A 21,673-nucleotide genomic window follows, 5' to 3' on the forward strand; every position below is an offset into this window, starting at 1 on the left:
TTATTGAGCCTTAATATTTTCATGAGTGAACATTCTAAATGTATGCTACCATTATATAAAATCTCGTCCCGAACTCGATTTTAAACCTCGTGCCTTCCCCTTGTTAGTATCACTTTTAAATATTTCGCTTCCGGTTTATAATTTTGCCGGTAGCATTGCTTCTAACTACCGCAGAAATAAAAGTAAATCATGTTTGGAATCTTAAATGTGTTGATTTTAATACAAAATAATAAAAAATTTCGAAATTTTTACGGTGATTTTTGTAAACTTTTCCCTAACTTTTCAATGACCATCGAGGCCAACAGATGGCGTCACAGACCTTAAGTTATTAATAAATGTTGACATTCAGACAAATTTTTATATGCAAAGATAGCATTTCTTTCTTTAATAGTTTCTTATCTTTAGAATATCCACTAGTTTCTTTTTAGATCTTAATTGAAATTTATAAAAACATGCAATTATTACTAGCACATTTATGAAATTTTAGTTTCACTATTTCCTTCACAATGATAATTTAATATCGTTCACGGTATAACACGATTCGAATATTTATGGTAAAAAAGAAACAACATATTGGAAATAATAAGGAAATTTACTTGCATTAAAATAAATATACAATTATTAATCGGTCAATAATGTTTATATATACACTTGTATTGGCGAGAAAAAAATTATGCCAAGCTTGCAGCCAAGCGCGTCCAACACATTCGTGATTAAAATAAAGCGAGTAGCAAAATATAATGCAGTTATATCAGTTTAAATGAAAATTAATAACAAGTTAACTAAATTAAACACAATAACTAAACCTAAATATGAAATATTATTCAGTTGTAACATCAAAATCACTGAGTGATCCAAGTTACAAAATTTTAAACTGACTTAAAATGGGTATAAATAGAATACGTTTATTGTACTTAGCTGTGAAATGACCCAGGATTTTCCTTAGAAGATTTTTCTTTGGATCCAATTGCACAGAAAGAGTTAATCATGGCTTAAATAGGCTTTAAAATTTAACAGTTAAGAGCGAGAAATAATCTGCCATTGAAATATAACGGAGAATCGAAAACGTGGTTACAGCGAATACAAATTCTCTCCCGAAGTCACGTGATTTTATCTTGTCCTACACCAAAATAGGGTTGCAGTTCCTCTATCACTATTTCAACTCTATGGTCCCAGCTTTCCTTATCCCTTTCCGCTTTTTTGCTAGATTCGTGCTAGAGATGGGACGTGTCTTCTTTACACTTCTATCTCGCCTTCGAAAAACAGCGTCTTGAAAGCAGACAATATGTCTGATGATGAGGGACCTTCCAAGCGGTTATGCTTGGGGGTCCAAGATATGCAGATTGAAAATGAGGAGACAAATAACGAACAGGTTATTTGCGACATTTGCCACAGCAAAGAGACGTTAATCAGCTCCATACAGATGGACGAAACTGAATTTAAACACTGCATTAACAAGATGAATCTTTTGGATCCCCGGAAACCGAGGCAGAATGTATCCAAATCACTCAACAGGCCACTGATGTCAGGAGCCAAATGGAGCACCTGAAGGATGAATTGGAAAAATTTAGTGTTATTGAGTGTAGTAGACCGGGAGAGTGTAGCTTATCCCAAACAATCAGGTCAGGCACATTGCATCATACAGGGGCTGCGAGGCCTTCCCTAATTTAATCAACAAAACAACAATAGTAAATAGCAAAAATAACTACACGCCCAGGCAACATCAATCATTTATAAGTTCTAACAGAACTTTTCCCCAACTTTCAATGACCATCGAGGCCAACAGATGGCGCCACATACATTAACTGCAACAGCTGACAAAAAAAGCAAACAGTATCAGAAATGTAAACAAAGACGAAATAACAGTTCACATTTCAGCTATATGAATGTTTACCACGAAATTAAACAAATAATAATGCAATTCGCTGAAATTTTCCTAATGGCACAGGAATTCAAAAAGCGGATAAAATAAAATTTAAATAATATTTAGGACAATCATGAAAGCAGTGGAAAGAACTAATAAATAATGGTCCACTGTAAATCATTCGACATCGTGTATTGGAACGCAAACGGGATTAAAGGCAAACTAAACGAGATAAAACTGTTCATAAATAAGCAATCCCGATCTAATTTTATTACAAGCAATCCACCTGAGGCCCGTACAAAAAAATTACATAGCAAACTGCTCCACTTACTATTATTATAGGGAAATACAGGATGAACAAAAAGACAGAGGAGGAACGGCAGTCATTGTTAAAAATTCCATACCCCATTACCAGACCACCACTCCTAACACTTAATCACGTCGAAGCAATGTTTGTTGCCCTAACCCCGAAAAATAGAGATGCAATAACCCTAATACCTATTTATGTTCCCCCTAAAGCTGACCACAATATCATTTTTGACATAGAAAATCTATTCCAAATTAGCCCAAACTCGATCATCTGCGGAGATTACATTGCACACCAAACCTCATGGAGATGCAACTATAACAACTCGAAAGGAATTACACTCAGGAATTTCGTTGATAGTGCAGGGCTCGAAGTCCTGGCACCTAATAAGCCTACCCACTATGGAACAAATTCTGCATCAACAATAGACCTTGCAATAGTTAAAGATTTTTTTTATTTCCATATGAAATTAATTCACTAGCAGAAAAGAACTCTGACCATAACCCGGTCCCTCTGACATTTTATTTCAGGTAATGCTACCAGACACCAACGCCAAAATGAAAACTAACTCGGAAAAATTCAGGGAATACTTCCGCAATACCCACTTCCAACTTAATAACCTAAATAGCTGAAATGATATCGACAAATTATCGGAAGAAATCGAAAATACAATCAACTATAGTAAGAATTTAAACTCCTTCCCCGTCAAGCCTAATCAGCCATACAATAATCCCCAACTGAAAAAATTAAATGCAGAAAGGAACAAAACCAGGAAACTATACCAAGTAAATAGATGACCCACCATGAAAACTCAACTAAATAAAATGGATAAATTAATAAACAAACTGGATAATGAAATAAAAAAAATCGTGAGCTAACGAAAAAACTTTTTAACCTAAACAATGAGAACGACGAGCTGTGGACCTTTGTGAGACCATTTAAAAAGAAAAAAACAAAACATTCCGACCCTTCATTGTCCGACTAGTATCGCACAAACTGACATCGAAAAAGCAAACTGCCTGACAAGTGGCCTGGAGACTCACTTAAAATTAAAACAATTTAATCCATAAAGAAACGGAAATCGAGGTCGGAGAAGCTTTAAGTCCCTTCCACGGCTCCCATCTAAGATAATTGATAATATTAAAAAACTAAATGTTAATAAAGCCCCAGGTATTGACAATATCTCAAATAAAATTATTAAGAAGCTACCTTTAAACATAATAAAGATTTTTACCCTGCTTATACAAAAGATTTTGGAAGTAGGTCACTTCCCAACGAGATGGAAGACAGCAAGGGGGCGTTCCTATTTTCAAGCCAGGAAAGGACCCCACAAATAATACCAGTTATAGGCCAATCTCACTGCTTTCAACGTTAAACAAAATTGCTGAAAGTATCATACTCAAGAGGCTGAATACACGCCAAGTACATTCTCTGTCAGGAGCAATTTGGTTTGCGGCCAAACCTATCCACGACACACCAACCAGTCAGGGTTGTTGAGTACATCACTGAGGGTTTCGCTAACACGCAATAAACAGGAGCTGTCTTCCTAGACATAAAGAAAGCATTCAATCGAGTGTGGATAAACGTACTTGCGAGATGATCCAAAATCAGATTCCAGGTGATCTGTAGACATCCTGGAGTCCTACCTCACCGGCAGATCGTTTAAAGTCAGGGTACAACACGAACTTTCAGACACGAAAACAATTAATGCAGGCGTACAGCAGGGCTCCAAGCGAGGCCCGGTACTGTTCTCCATTTACATAAACGACATACCTAAGCAATTCAACACTATGTTATGCTTATTCGCAGATGACACAGCGATACTAGCCAAAAATAAAAACACCAATTATGTACACATCGCGCTCAATAGACACCTCAAAAAATTAGAGGAATGATTCCAGAAATTGAAAATTGAAATCAACGCCTCTAAACCGGAAGCAGTCATATTACACAAGGGTCGATAGCAACCAAACTTCCCCCAAATTAAAATTAAACATAATCTTGTGCCCTGGTCTCAGGATGCAAAATATTTAGGAGTAATTCTCGACAGGAAGCTTACATGTAAAAAGCAATTTTTATTTATTAAAGATAAGTTTCTAGCTCTATCACGTAAATTTTACCCCCTATTAGCTCGAAACTCCAAATTGAATAGGGACATGAAAATGCTTATTTTTACAGCCTATTTGCGTCTAATACTCATGCACGCATGCCCTGTATGGGGTTATGCTGCGAAAAGTAATCTTAAAATCCTCCAATAACAACATAATAGAGTAATAAGAAATATATGTATGTAACGCAACCTGGTACATGACAACGCCGGATCTAACAAAAGCATTAAATTATTATTCCTTCTTTGAATTAGTCCAGAAGCTTTCAATTAATTTTTGCAATAGAATGGATAACAATGATAATGAAGCAGTCAAAAATATCGATACATACTCCCCCGACATTAAAATTTAAAGACTCAGAAATATCACCATCACGCAATAGTCCATACCTAAGTCCAAAGTTTTCATGTACCAGTTACTCCCACATGTAATAGTCTCCTCATTGGTTAACAACAGACAATAGTTTATACTCATAAAAAAAAAAACCCTTAATCGTAAACTGCTACACTCCTCTGGTCAGCACACGGCACCACATGGACGCTCCCTCACCCCACCCCCCAGCAGGCGAAGCGTTTCATTGGAGAGAGCTGCACCCCCTCACAAGAGACCAGACTGAATAGAAGTCTATTTATACCATACCAACTCAGTACAAGGCATATCTTCTGCCAGGATTTTATTCTGTAGGAAGGAGATAGCCTCGTGAAAGAGGCGAGTGCTCCATAAAACTAGTAAATTCCTCTCCTTATCCCATCGCATGATAACGACCACTGATGGAAGTTATACACTGCTTGTCTTATTGTACGAAAACAAGATTTCTTTTGCACTCAAGTCGCAACAGAAAAATATTTATTTGTGCTTTTAAACAAGTTTCTGAAGATATTCAATGCACCAACTAAATTTCGTATGTGATATCCTTAACTGAGTATCAACACCATAATTACTAAATTTCTACGATTGAAATGATTTGATATTTGCATCATTAAATTTTCTGTGCCTGGTTAGCATGAGAATTCCGCTGCACTGAATGATTTCCCAATTTTTTAAAAACAGATTTATGGCTTATTTTCAAGCTCTTTTAAAAAAATAAAAGGAATATTTTAAATAAATTGCAATGATAAATTTCTCTTCATGGATTTTTAAAAACATCTTTGGAAAGATGCAGAAATTCATCCAAATGAAAATATTTTTTTAAACATATAGCAGAAACTTTAAATGCTGACATCACGTATATATCAATATTTTTGTCTACATATCTTCAATATTATGGTTGGCAATGTGGTAAAGAAAAAAAATGCTTCGTTTGTTAAAATTTCATGGATTTCAGAATTTATCGGGAAATAAATTATAATGTTCTCAATAAAACTATTTATTTATTCTTTTTGCAAAAAACTGATTTTCTTTAAAATATTTTGAATTTAAATTTCTTCTACCCCCCCCCCCTCCCCCTTTTACAAAGTATGTCAGAGGTATATCATTAGACTCGAAAATATAATCTCATAAATGTACTAAAAAAAGTCATTTTAAGAAAATGCCAGAACTGCTTGCTGTGTCTTAATCATTCTAAAGATTTAAAAAAAATCTAATCGAAATTTCTGAAAATAAAGGAAGAAAAATTGCTGAAAAAGAGTTGCAACCAGCCTTTCGATTATCAGTCATGTATTTTCTAGATTGTATTGTCTATACACTATTTTTATTGAAATTGTATTTTATTTTTTCAGAGAAAGTTTTAATAAAAGAAACGCACAGAAACAATACTAAAAAATCGTAAAACTCCATTAATTATAAAATATTGATTATCAAAACTAAAATACCTTCAAATTAACATTCTTATATATTAAAATAAATTCTGCATTTTTTTAAGTGTGAATTGAAAATTTTTTAGCCCTGATTCATAAGAAACGTAAAAAAATCGGTATTGTATAAGATATAGATAAATGCGTGTTTGTGTCTCTCAAGACTATGTACTACTAGGAATTTAAAATATATATATATATGCCAATGGAATGCTTTGAAATGTTATATTCTAAAGTTATAGCCGATTAAAATGTCTTAAAAATATTTCATAATGAAAATATAATTTATAATGTAATGATTTAAAATGAGACAATTTTTTACGGGTTTAAAAAACTATATACCTGAAAAATAATTACTGAGAAAAATATCATATTTTCTGAATATTTTTTTTTTGAGAATTGCGCTTCTAAAAATAGAAAAGGGGGAAATTCGCCTGAAATTGACCAATATCTTCTCAACATGAAAAATAATAATGAGCATTGCTACTCTTAAAAAAGTAAAGATAATCGATTTTGTTTGATCCCTAAGTCAATTCTTTAACTATTATAGATTCTAGACTTTACCTATTATGAAGTCTTTAATTATTAAAGATAAAGCTATTTTGTTGTAAGAATTTGTAACTGATTGAGAGCATTTGGAAAAAGTTCAGAAATTTAGTGCAAAAATTTCGTAGTTTGCTCAAATATTAAAAAAACGTATATATATATATATATATATATATATATATATATATATATATATATATATATATATATATATATATATATATATATATATATATGTTGATTTAATACATACATAATACACACACACACACACACACATATATATATATATATATATATATATAGAAATCATCAAAAATCACTACAAAACAATTTTTTATACCACATATTCAGAAATATTTAGATAGTTAAAAAGGTAAAAATACGATATATCCATAATCCACTGTAAATATACAATAAAAAAGCTGCTTTAATATTTAAAAATATACAAATAAGTCATTGCACCCACTGTTCCACATTTGTTTATCAACTCTGCATAATTTGATATGAAAATAAAATTCAACTTACTTCATAAAATTGCTTTGTAAACTATATTGGCTGTTTTCCCTCCTGGTGCCAAGACAAAAAGATTTTGTTCGGATGTAACTCTAGAAAGTGCCTCATAAAGTTGTCCATGAGAAAACTATTCTTCGCTTAAGTCAATTCCAGCAATGTGAAACGTTTATCTTTGAGCTTTATTTGTTGTCATGGCGAAACAGAGCCTAACTGGGAACTGAATACGTTTAAAGGAAAACGGTAAATCTGTTGGAATGAGAGGGATCTTTGATATTAAAACTGATTCTCCTGCACCAGAGCCAGTTAAAAGTACTGCCTCAATAAAGAATTTTTTCATACTTTTTATTTGTAATCAAGTGCCATTACACAGTTTTGGAGGATTAAAATTACTTAGTAGTATAATAGGAACACCAACTTTAAAAATTAGTTTGTGTAGAGGAAGACCAGATGGATTAAGAGAATTTAAAAATTCAGTTGGATAATGAATAGCTTCATTATTATCACAACTGTGTCCATTGAATAATAAACTTGATCTGGGGTATCGAGTAAAGATAGATCTGGGGTATAGAGACAGTAATGATGTTTTTCGCATCAGTCATCAACAGTTCACCATTCCCTACTTTAAGCAATAAATCTGCAAAATTATCTTCTGGCATTATCTTCTGAAGAAAAAAAGAACTGGTTTTATTGATAATACTGTCATTTCTCAGAAAATGCATGAACTTTTGAGAAAGCATTTGCTTCATCAGCTCTTGTTCCTCTCGTTACAACAGGCAAGATTTGGCGAAAATCTCCAAAAAACAAAAATGTGCAACCACCCATAGACGATTAGTGCACCTGATTAGAGATGCATACACTGTAATTTCTGAGGAAATATTTGAATTTAGATGAGGTAAAAACACCGTTTCTATCCGTAAATAATTCGGAAGGGTCTTGAATTTGAAAAATTTGTTTTAATATATTAATATAAGTTTCAGAATTTTCGTTTTTGGAAGGAAAAGCCCAAACATATATAGTTGCATGATCAATCACTATATGAAGAAATTTTTTTGTTGAATTGTAATAATTAAATCCACCAACAGTATCGACAGAAAGACATTCAAAAGGACGATCTTTGGGGGGGGGGCACAGTCTGTAAAAGACCAAATATTTTTTACTTTTGCTTTTTATTTAATTGACAAACATCACAATGTTTAACAAAAAGTGCAATACCTTGAGTAATGTGGTACCAATAATATTGAGGAGTAATTAAATTTATCATTTTTTGAGTGCCTGGATGCCCGAATTGTTCATGAGCCTTTTGCAAAACCTTTCTTCTAAGAGAAAACGGTACAACTATTTTAAACAAATTTTTCTTTTTAACTACAAGTATATCATTAATATTTTTATAATTAGTATTATCTAAATTGTCTAAATTTTGATAGTTATAATCTAATCTAATTCCAATAAATGCACAGAATGTTGGACATACTGAGCAGTAGGATGCCTTGATAACATATCAGCTTCAACATTAGCTGTTCCCTTTAAATATTTACCTTCATAATCAAACATGCTTAGTTTTAAAGACCAATAAAATAATCTTCCCCTTAAATTTTTTACATTTTTAAGCCAAACAAGAGCAGCATGATCAGTATGAATTATGATTTTTTTCACATGTAAATAGTAATAAAATTTATCAAGAGCATCTACTATTGCTAAACATTAGTTGAAGTTGTTTAACATTTTTTGGAGGTTGTAATTTTTTAATATTTTCAGTATTATGATTATCAGGAGAAATGCACCCTTCTTTGACTTCATACCCCAAGAAATTAATTTTATCTTCAGCAAACACTTTGCTGAAGATAAAATAGTGTTCCTCTAATGAGAGAAAACTACTATGTCATCAAAGTAGTGACATTCAAAATTTGAAAATTTATGTTTATTTAAAATTCTAGGAATTGTTCTATTGAATTTTGCAGGTGCATTTTTAAAGCCAAAAGGTAAGACTTGAAATTCATATAAACCTTCAGTAGTTACAATTGCTAATTTATTTTTATCTTGTTCATGCAAGGGTATGTGCCAATATCCAGATGCAAGATCCAAAGTTGAAAAAACTTTAGCACTACTTAATTTATCTAGTAAAGTATCTATTCTAGGTAGAGGTTCTGCCTTAGATTTGCAAAGGGAATTAATTTCACGATAATCAATACAAAGTATACTTTTTTCTATTTAATCTCTTTTATATGCTAAAGTTACAGGGGAGGAATAGTTACTAGTAGATTCTTTTATTAAACCTGCATCTAACAAATTTTTAATTTGCTTATTTATTTCAATTTCATCGATAGCAGGGGTTCTATAAGCCCTTTGTGAAACTGTTAAATCAGATGTTAAATTTAATCTAGGAGGTTCCGTTCTTATTCTACAAACATTATATTTATTTTTTTTAAACACATGAGAATATTCTGACACTAATGAGGTGGACTTTTTTTTTTTTTTCTAACACAGGTTTAGATAGTTTGTTTACAGTCAGAGGTGGAAACATTTTCTCTGAGATATTCACTATCTTGGCCTTATTATCACCAGTGTTATTATTTTCTACAATGTATAAAGATATATAATTATAATTGGTATGCAAGTTGGTGATAATTTTTCCATTTTGAAATATTTTGTTTTTATCACAATCTATAATTAATTTATATAAACTACAATCTGAAAGTCCTAAGATGATATATAGTAATGAATTTTCCATAATATATAATTTGATTTTCTTATTTGGCCAATTTTTAAATATATATCACAAATTTGGGTTAATTGGAACTTTCCATAAGCTTGTTTGACTCTAACAAGGTTTACATTCTTTCTTGTCAAGTTAAGTTTTTTTACAGTATCTGCAGATATAATTGAAAGACTGGATCCTGTGTCAATAACAATATTAACATTACTATGAGGGTTATAAACATTGTCCAAGTTAGCTAGACTTGGTAAAGTTGAGATGTGTCCGGACACTAATAATTGTAATTGCCCTGGCCCAGGGGCCTCATTAGAAGAATTTGGTCTCATTTTAGAATTTTGAAAACAACCAAGAGGAACTTCTGTGCACGGGGAAGTCAAATTAGCTGTTATAGGAGTATTGATCATTAATTGAGGTTTATAAAAGGGACATACTTGTGTCCAATGATAAACATTTGGAATACCTATTTGAGTATAAATTCTATATGGAGAAAATGGTAATTTTTGTTGAAAATGCAAATTATTACTATAGTTATTGTAATTATTTAGATATGGCCTTATTGAATTTTGATAATTTTGTCTAAAATGATTTTGAACTCGAGGTACAAATGAATTTTCAAATCTATAATTAAAATTATGCCTAAGTGGAAAAGATGCAGGTTGCCTTGCTCTTAATCGGGTTTCATTACTCCTACCTGGATTTGGTTCTGAAGATTCTTCCATTTTTAATAGTTTAGTTGTTATTATAAGCCATTCTGTAGGGGTTGAAGGAGCTTTTATGCTAACCAATTGTTTTAATTGAGTTAGCAGTCCATCAGTAAAAACTTCTAAAATCAGTTGTGGAATAAGGCCCAACTGTCGGTCACAATTTAATTTTTGATGAAAAAAATCAACAACATTTTTGAATCAAATTTTAATTGAGAAAAATAAGAAAAAATAACAATATTAGGTTGAATAAACTGTTCAGTTAATATACAACATAAATCATCAAAATTATCAATATTCAAGCAACTATTTATATAATGAGTCAAAGCTGACCCTTTTAGAAATTTAACAATATTTTTAATTTTCCACAAATCAGTTTTGTTATTTTCTCGACAAATTTTATTGAAATATCCCAACCATAAATCCATTTTCACCCCATTTTCTGGATCAAAAGGGATTATGAAGGGTTCTATTTGATCACTTTCTTCTTTATCTATTTTATTTTCTGAATTTGAGGGTCAGAGGTATTTGTTTTATCTTGGTCAGTCATCTTGTTTTATCTTTTCCAGATCTTAACAACATTAAAGTATTTTTCACAAAAAAAACATTATTAATTTATGTATAAAATTTTGCAAAATATACTTGATAACTAAAAATTCAATATTTTAATTAATACTATAAACTAATTTGCAATAATTCTAAAATCTAAATATGCAAATCAAAAGAAAAGAAAAGCACACAATATAAATCTTGATTTTCACCTTCTGACCCAGAAAGCACGAATCTCCTTTTAAGAAATCCCAAAAGGTAATTTTGAGCTCTGATTAACTGGAACTTCTCTCTGATGACAAGGAGCACAAAAACACAAGAGTATTGAGCCGGAGTGTCGGATGAGGTCACAGGTTACGGCAGGAGTAGCGAAGATGCGGTATCAAGAACGGAAGCATCGTCATTTGGAGAATTTCAGCGACGTGGTCGGATCTGAAGACGCTATGCCACGGGAGGTAATCCTGAAGAGTCAACAAGCAAGCGGCCGAGCCAGCACGGAACCATCTTCAGAGTAACGGCGAATCAAGGAGCCGTACCATAACCTCAAATAACCTCTCATTTTGGGGATTTAATTCTTTTAAATGTTTTTCACAGGAAACTATCTTGTCGACTAAATAATATGTAAGCTTATTTTGGTTGAAGCAGAATGCAGGTTAGAAAACATTGAAGAGACATTTTACATTTTAAAATTAATTTTAATATTCGTTCCGGGAAAGCATAATTATGTACAAACAGAGACGCGGACAAGGCACGTCCGCCACATTGGGGCACAAAAACAGAAGTAAAGAAGGGAGAGCGCGAAATAAATGATCACTAGTCTTATATAACATGGGATTTCCGACCACGTGGCGACTGAATACACGTGTTGACCTTTAACAAGGGCAACGGAGGGATCATTTTCACTTGATACGTAGAACTGATTGCGCAGTAAGTTTTATACAGCTTCATACGTGGAAAGGGATCAGGAAACAAGAGAACACTTTATAATGACTCCGACATGGGCCGAATCAGGCAAAAAATTTAGAAAATTAATTTGGCTTAAATTAGATATTAAAATATTATATATATATATATATATATATATTGAAAACTTCGAAATTTTTGCACCAAATCTCTGAATTTTTTCAAAATGCTCTCAATTAATAACAAATTCCCAGAATGAAATAGTTTTATCTATAATAGTTAAAGACTTGAAAATAATTAAAATCTAGAATCTATAATAGTTAAAGAATTGACTTGGGACCAAACAAAATCTATTACCTTTACTTTTTTAGAGTAGCAATGTCCATTATTATTAATTTTATGTTGAGAAGATATTAATCAATTTTCAGCGAATCCCCCCCCCCGCTCTATTTTTTAGCAGCGCAATTCCCAATAAAAAATGTTTCGAAAATTTGATATTTGACTCAATAATTATAATTCAAGTAGACAGGTTTTTTTTTTTTTTTAATCGGTACGAAATTGTTTTGTTTTAAATCATTACATTATACATTTTATTTTCGTTATGTAATATTTTTAAGACATTTTTATCAGCTATAAGTTTAGAATCTAACATTTCAAAATATTCCATTTGCACAAAATAATTTCCAAATATCTTATGAATTTATCTTATCATAAAATAGTTTCAAAGTCATTGTTTTGTTTTCAATCTTCCAAAATTTTTATTAATTAATATGCAAAACCAAATGCGACTTTTCCCCCCTGCATTGTTGTACAAAAGAAATGTAATTGTTTTCTTCATTTCAGATTCATTTTGAATTTCTTTATGAACATTACGAAGTAACAGAAATAATTCTAATGCTTAAAAATTCATATCTCTGTTTAAACTTATAAGCAGAAGCAAAAATGATAAAACGCGTAAATTGTATTGCAATAACAGCGCCTTTACATATATATCACATATTTTTAAAGTGTCTTCTTGTATAAATGACCAAATCTGGGAAATACTTAATTATTTAATTTATATATTAAATTAGAGAAATTTTATGGGCTATGCGAAGCATAAAAGAGTATCTTATAGGCTCACATACATTTTTACACTCTTAATAAAAAAGAGAAACCATTGATAGTGTCATTTTTAGGAATGCGGCTATAAAATTAGGTTTGAATCAGAAAAAAAAAAAAAAATTACGCAAAAACATTTTTTTTTTCTTTTTTGAAAATTATGTAGATGCACTGAGATTCATGGGGATCTCAATTGGATGACCTTGTTAAAGGATAAAATACACAAAGATAAGAGGAGACTTCTATAAATCACAATCTTTTAAAACCTTTATGGTTATAATATTTATATTAGCGAAATAATGTATTAATTTCACTGTTATTTTTTTTTAATTCCTAAGAGTATATAGAATTGCGAGACACAAACACTTTATTTAGCTATGTCCTACAAGATACCGATTTTTTTAAGCGTTTTCTACGAAACATGGCTGAAAATGTGACAATAGATATTTTTGAAAAATGCAGAATTTATTTTAATATATAAGAATGTTAATTTGAAGGTATTTTAGTTTTGATAATCAATATTTTATAATTAATGGAGTTTTACGATTTTTTAGTATTGTTTCTGTGCGTTTCTTTTATTAAAACTTTCTCTGAAAAAATAAAATACAATTTCAATAAAAATAGTGTATAGACAATACAATCTAGAATATACATGACTGATAATCGAAAGGCTGGTTGCAACTCTTTTTCAGCAATTTTTCTTCCTTTATTTTCAGAAATTTCGATTAGATTTTTTTAAAATCTTTAGAATGATTGAGACACAGCAAGCAGTTCTGGCATTTTCTTAAAATGACTTTTTTAATACATTTATGAGATTATATTTTCGAGTCTAATGATTTCGGTTATCTTATATATACCTCTAGAACACTTTGTAGAAGGGGGGTGGGAGCAGAAGAAATGTTATGTTAAATTGGTAATTTATTTAACTTCATTTAAATTAAAAATATTTTAGAGAAAATCAGTTTTTGGCAAAAAGAATAAATAAATATTTTTAATGCGAACATTATAATTTTTTCCTGTCAAATTCCGGAATCCACGAAATTTTAACAAACGAAGCATTTTTTCTTTACCAACCATACTGTTGATGATATGTAAACTAAAGTATTGATATATACGTGATAGCAGCATTTAGATTTTCTGTTATACATTAAAAAAAATATTTACATTCAGATGAATTTCTGTTCACCGCCCAAGATGTTTTTAAAAACCCATGAAGAGAAATTTATCATTAGCAATTTATTTAAAACATCCCTTTTAATTTTAAAAGAACTTAAAAATAAACTATAAATCTGTTTTTAAAAAATTGTGCAATCATTCAGAGCAGTACAATTCTCATGCTAACTAGGCCCAGAAAATTTAATTATGCGAATATCAAATCGTTTCAATCATGGGAAAACAGTAATTATGGTGTTTATATCCATTTAAAGATATTGCATGCGAAATTTGTTTGGAGCATTGAATATCTGCAATATTGTTTAAAAAAAAACAAGAAATATTTTTCTCTGGGGACTTGGGTGTGAAAGAAATCTTGTTTTCGTACAATGAGACAAGACGCGCTTAAAGCAGGGTTTTGCAAACTACGGTCCGCTGGCCAAATCCGGTCTCAGATAGAATTTTAATTGGTATCTGGCCGTTTTAAGCCCACATTGGAAAAAAAATTTACCCAAAAGAATGTGTCAGAAAACCGACACAGCAAAAAACAGTGCACAAACATTAATTATTTATTTTTAGCAAATTAAGTAACATATTAAATCTTTTGTTTTTACTTATCATAAATTCCCAAATAAATTGCATCAAGTAGTCAAAATTCTGATCCTGATGTATTCCTAGTTTGTTACGTAGAAACCTTTCTGTTAAGGACCAAAAACCTCGATATTCTGCGTATGAATATTTACATCGTTTGGGCTTACAAAATTTTTGGAATGGTTAATTTGTTGGTGACGCCACTCATCTGTTCCAGGAAGAACATATTCATCTAAATTCTCAGCATTGTTTAAGTATTTCTATTGGTTACAGGAACAAGAAACTACTTTTTACTTGCCGGTTCGATACCTCCAAATACCATTGCCCTGTAGTTATCCGACCTCTATTATACTATCTTTAAAAAAAAAAAAAATGACTTTTGTCTAACTCGATGATTTTCGGCCTTTCATCTTCAGTTTGGCCATCCTTCCTGTCATTATTACTTATTATGTAACGCACTATTACGTCTCTTATTTTCTCACTTTATTCTCCGACTATTTTTCTACTGATATCTGTCTCATATGCCAAATCTGAAAGTATGCCACGTTTAATATATTTGTATATAACAATGACAATTTGTTTTAGGCTATGTTTAAAACCTTTAATAAAGAACCCGATCTAATAAAGGGTCTTTATTAAAGCCTTTAATAAAGGATCGAGAAGCGTTGCAAGGTTTCTTACAATTCCAAGTAAACCCGTCAACATTTTTTGTTTGTTTCACGAGAACGAAACGTGGATTACCAACGCACCGCTTGCACCTCATTTCATTTGCTATTAAACTTGCACGGGCCAGGAAAATAATCTGACTATTTGCGTTAAAAAAATCATTTATGTTATTTTCATTGATTTTTAATTTATATATATATATATCTTCTTCTGCGTATCTTTTGTCTTCTTTTATAATTTGAACTTGTAAAACTTTTACCATTTTTTTAGGTAATTTTTTTTCCAATGTGGGTTTAAAACTACCACATACGTTTTAATTCGCCGGTCCAATGGAAAGTAAAAGAAATATTTATTTTATATTTTATATCCTTTTTCTTTTCTACTTTGTTAATTATTATTATTTTTTCTTTTTTTCAAAGGACTGATGATCTTTTTAATTTCTTTATTTTTGTACTACAAAACATAAATCGACAAAAATATCAAGCACAGTCAGCTTTCAATCGATAAAGTGTTAAAAGCGGAATTTCTTTGCTAGTTATTGCTATGAAAATAACTAATAAAGCGCCAACAAGCGTTATCTCTTTATCGGAAGCAGATATATGTGATTCCATTATAGATGAATTGGACCTCACATGTTTCAGACTGCGTATTTTAAGCTCCAGCCAACGGCTTTTCTTTTGATGCGCGTTTTAATATTTTTGATTGCGTATGGAAAGATTGTGAACATATAGCATCATTGTGAATAGTGGTGAAAGTATTAAAAGTATAACGTAGCTAGGCTAGAGCTTGTTTGGGTTATTCGTAAAATATTTCAACCCCTACTAAAATGTCTACTAAAAAACGCAAAGTTGATTCAGAGTGCCGTGCTTTTAATGGTGAATGGTGCTGGAAATATTTTTTTACAGTTGTTAAAGATAAACCAGTGTGTCTCTTCTGCAATAAAACTGTAGCAGTCTTCAAAGAATATAACATTTCTCGTCATTTTACATCTAAGCATAAGAATTCCAATTACGATGAAATGTCCCAATCAGAAAGAAAAAAAAATGTAAAAAGTCTTTGTAAAAGATTATCAGACCAAGAAAATGTTTTCAAGAAGGTAAACACTATCCAAGAAGAGCTACCCATGCAAGTTACATTGTAGCATACAATATTGCTAAAAATAATAAAGCTCTGAGTGAGGGGGAGTTTGTTAAACAATCCATGCTCCAAGTTTATGATGTTTTATGTCCAAACAAGAAAAATAATTTTGAGACTGTAAGCTTATCTCGAAAAACGGTGACTTCTAGAATTGAAGCCATTACTTCTAGAATTGAAGCCATTACTTCTAGAATTGAAGCCATTACTTCTAGAATTGAAGCCATTAATAAAAATTTTACATCACAATTAGAGTCAAAGATTGGCCACTTTAAATTTTGCTCTATAGCTATGGATGAAAGCACTGATATAAATGATACTGCTCAATTAGTATTATTTATAAGAGGTGTTGATGAGATCTTTGAAATTACCGAGGAACTGGCGTATATGCGTTCTTTAAAGAGAACTACAACGGGAATTTCAGGAAGGGTTTTTATCCATGAAAGTGCCTGTAACAAATATGTGTAATATTACGACCGATGGAGCACCAAATATGACAGGGAAAAAATCTGGATTTCTTGGACTCTTTAATCAAAACTATCCCTGAAACAATGTTGTTTTTCTACATTTTGTTATACATCAAGATGCTCTGTGTAAATCTGCATTGAATATGAAACCAGTGCTTGATGCAGTCGTGAAGCTTGTAAGCAATATTCGATCTCGTGGGCTTACTCACAGACAATTTTGAGATTTTCTTCAGTCCGTGCAATCTGAATACTCTGATGTACTTACTGCATTACACGAAAGTAATGTGACTTAGTGCAGGACTTGTATTCGAGTGAGTTTGGCAGCTGAAAGACGAAATTGTATCTTTCTTCCATGAGAAACAGTGTTCTGTGGAGTTCGAAATAGAAGATACAGAATGGTTATCGGACTTTGCATTTTTCACAGATCTCCTTTGTCATCTGAACAACTTGAATATCAAGATGCAATTGAAAAATCAATTTATCTACGATATCTGGACCCATCTCAAAGCTTTTGAACTAAAACTTAATCTGTTTGCTGGGCAACTAGCTAAGAACGACTTTTATTATTTCTCAAATTTAAATTCAATACCCTCAGTAAATAAAGAGAAGCTTAAAAATTATGAAGATTGCTTTAAAAAACTGCATTTTGAGTTCGAACGTCGATTTCAAGATTTCAGTACCATTCAAACAGAATTGGATATTTTTACTATGCCTTCTAACGTAAATTGTGAAGTAGTGAGCTCAAGCTTTGCTGCTTGAATTAATGGGGTAAATTCACGGTCACATGTCAGGTACCAAACAAACCGCTTCTGTTTAATTTTCAATCGTTCTGCGTATGTCGTGATGTCTGCCGATAACGTTGATGAAACCATTGTTTAGTAAATATTAAGTTAGCTGATCAATTATTAAAAACTTCTGCTTTTTTTTTAAAGATTTTATTTTGAATTATTTTCTCTAAATTTTCTTAGTTATATAATTTAATTTCTTATATTAAAATTTTAATTAGTATTTTCAATGGAATTATTGTTTTTGCATAATTAATTAACATCGCTTTTTAATTCGTTTGATGCCACTTTATTCTTTCTTTTCTCATATTCTCCCCCCCCCCCTATGGTAGTGTTTTTGAAAAATTACATATGTTCTTTTTTACATATTATTTAAATATTATTGAATGTCGAATCTTATGAATATAACTCCCCCAGTTAGTTCTTTTTAAAAATAATTATTACTCTTAGATAAGTTAATATTTTAAAGCTTACTAATAAATTTATTACATTTTTTTCTTATGTAATTACTTTTATAAATATTGAGACTTTGATGTTTTCAGTTTGCTTAGAGGAAAGAACATGAAACTCAAATTAGTATATATTGAATAAATTATGTTTACAATCTCAAATTATGAAATATAAAAGGTATATATACCTTTTTTTAAATCTTTGCAACTTATGAATCAATAATTTCATTAATTTGTAGAAATCATTAAAGGAAAACAAACAAAATCACGCTTTCATAATTTTTATTTACACATTACAATATATATATATATATATATATATATATATAAAATATATGTGATAATTATTTGAAAAAATAAAATCAAATGGATGTTTCAATGTACTTACTAATTCAAAAAACTATTTACTATTTATCAGCGTTTATTTTTCTAGACACTTAGAAATAATATAAACACAGTATGACAAGAATGTCAATGTAAAGGATGAAATCAATTTTATTCAACAGAAACATCCTGGATACTAAACAACAGTTTTTTTTATCACCAATAAAAAAATAATGTTGAACAATATACTTTTAAAGCAGAACATTTAGGAATTTTTTTTAAATGCTAGAGTTACATTGATAAAAATTACATTGAATGAATATCATAAAATAAAACAAAAAGTTACAATACAGTAAATTTAATAAACAAAAATAAGTTCATGATATATATATATATATATATATATATAGAGAGAGAGAGAGAGAGAGAGAGAGAGAGAAGTTAAATAGGATATAAAGAGGAGTTGAAAGAAACACTTTTATGCTTTTTCAGAATTATATAATTCAAAACTGATATGTTAAAGAAATAGAAAAAAAAAGTGAAACATGCATGTAATGAAGTTGGGAATAAAAATTATATAATAAATGCTGATATGGAAATTGATTTTCAATGAAAATACCTGTATTTATTAAAACAGAAATCACTGAGGTGCACAATGCTATAACATACTATGATAACAGTCAATTTCAGTTTAAATACAATAAATATTGACATTTCATTTTTAACAATAGAAAAGTTGTTTGATATGAATTCACTTTGAATCCATCACAAATCTGCAAATGTAATTAGAAAACTAGTAATATTCACTTCCACCTAAGTTTAGCATTATAGCAGTTGTTATTTTTGTAACAGGAGTTTTTTTACTTAAATTTATTAAATTTATACATTAATCAATTAATTTAAATTTATATAAGATTTTGTAGAAAAATGAATATAATATTCATGCAAACATTTTAAAACCTTCTAAGCATATTCAAAATTATCAGAAATTTCATCAAATGTGAATAAAGTAAATTAGAAATGCACTCACGATTTTATTTGATTATTTTTGACGGCAAATCGCTTACCGATTTCTTTTTCTTCGAAGAGTTTTTCTAACAAATTACTGGAGCAGCTATATTTAATAAATTGACACACACTGAATGAATTCCTCAAAATGATCGGAATATATCACCGCCTTCGAAGGCTTGAAAAAATCTATACCAACGCTATCAACTGAAGTCAGGATTGTTGAAAGGAAAATAAAGAAACATTTTATCATGACAGTCACTCTTGTGTTTCGCATTAAAGCATGCATCCATCAGCACACCAGTATTTCCTCTGTTAACACATAATAAGAGGAAAGAAAATGACTCAAAATTTTAGCTTCAAATGTAAACAAAAAATCCGCTTCATACTTGGCGGAGAACGTTAATGGCAGACTAATCGACAAAAGTGGTGCGGATGAAACTTAAATGTCATGCGCAGAAGTTCATGACATGTGACTTTTACGTCACATGAATTGACCCCATTGAATTGCAATCTAACAATCATCTCAAGCAGCTGTTTCTAAATATGCAAAAGTTAGAGTTTTAGAAATCTTTATCGAAAGTAAGTTTTCCAAATTTAATATCTCACTCCAAGAAAATCAGTTCTATGTTTGCTTCATCTTGTATATGTGAACAAGTGTTTTCATCTATGAAGCTTAGAAAGAATAATTTCAGAAGTAGACTGACAGATGAGCATTTAACCTCGTTCCTTAGAATCAGTGCATCTCACTTCGAACTTCAATATAAGGAACTTTTAAAAATGAAATCGCAATTTCATTCATCTCATTAACATATTTAAATTGTAGTACTAGTATATTGTTTTCCTCATTTTCAAAAATTTATCTTGGCCCCCGACCGAAAAAGTTTGCCCATCCCTGGCTAAAAGCAATATCATTATCTTGCGATAAGATCGGAAGAGCTCGGACTATGACTCTTTGTGAAATGGGAAACTCTCTGCATTTCATCAATAAGTTCCGCCGCCCGGCACAACTATTTGTGAGAGATCTGTTCCAGGAACGTATATCAACGTGTAAGAGACTTTCCCTATGCATGTTGAATTCTTTTTTGAGACTTTCCATTGGACAGATCGTATTGATTGTTACTATCTATTGTGATGCAAGACCAGTAATCGAAATATCACCAATAAGACCACGTCAAGGATTTGAATCACACCTCTCTGAAAAGTATTGATAACTAGTATTTGTGACTTTTTGATATTGGTTACGTAATAACCGCTCTTAAAATATTCGTCATCTCTACACCTGATATCACGCGTCGTCTTGTCTAGTGCTTCGACCGATATTTTATGACATTAATGCCTCTTCCCAAACAATAAATGAACATTTTTTTTAGTAATTTAGCGGTGCTGCTATGTTTTGAAATGTTACATACTCTTATAGCATCAGTGCAAACTTTTATGGGAAGTTTAAACGTCACATGTGTTGTTCTTCCCCTTACTAATAGTTTGGCTGCGATCCCAGAGGATGCAACAGCAAGAGCAATATTTCCATCAGATTTGGCAAATAGCAAATTAATAAAAAATGTTTTGTCCATGCCTCCAGGAGCACCCAGGAAAAACAGTTTGCCACACCTGTTTCTTATGCTGGATGTTATTCTATGATAAGCCTTTTTCTGATCCATGTTGAATCGTAGTTTTTAATGCGCAACAGTTTCTAACATCCGAGAAGGATCATACGACAACTCTCTTGAATATTTATTACTGCTTGGCTCTAGATTAAAGTTATCAGCTAAAGGAAGACCAAAGTCTCTGATAGATTTGTTTGCAAGAGATACTACTATTTTGTTGATTTCGATTAAAGCTTCATCAAATAGGCTTTGATTGTGTATGCTTTCTTGATGATTATTCCAAAGCGTCAGCAAATCAATTGCATTACAGAAAACATAATAATAGCAAACAAATACCTAAGTGATGTTGGCAAACTGTATAATGCAGCTTCTGATAAGGTATTTTCCCA

Source organism: Argiope bruennichi, chromosome 4, assembly GCF_947563725.1.
Source record: "Argiope bruennichi chromosome 4, qqArgBrue1.1, whole genome shotgun sequence".
Classification (NCBI taxonomy): Eukaryota; Metazoa; Arthropoda; class Arachnida; order Araneae; family Araneidae; genus Argiope; species Argiope bruennichi.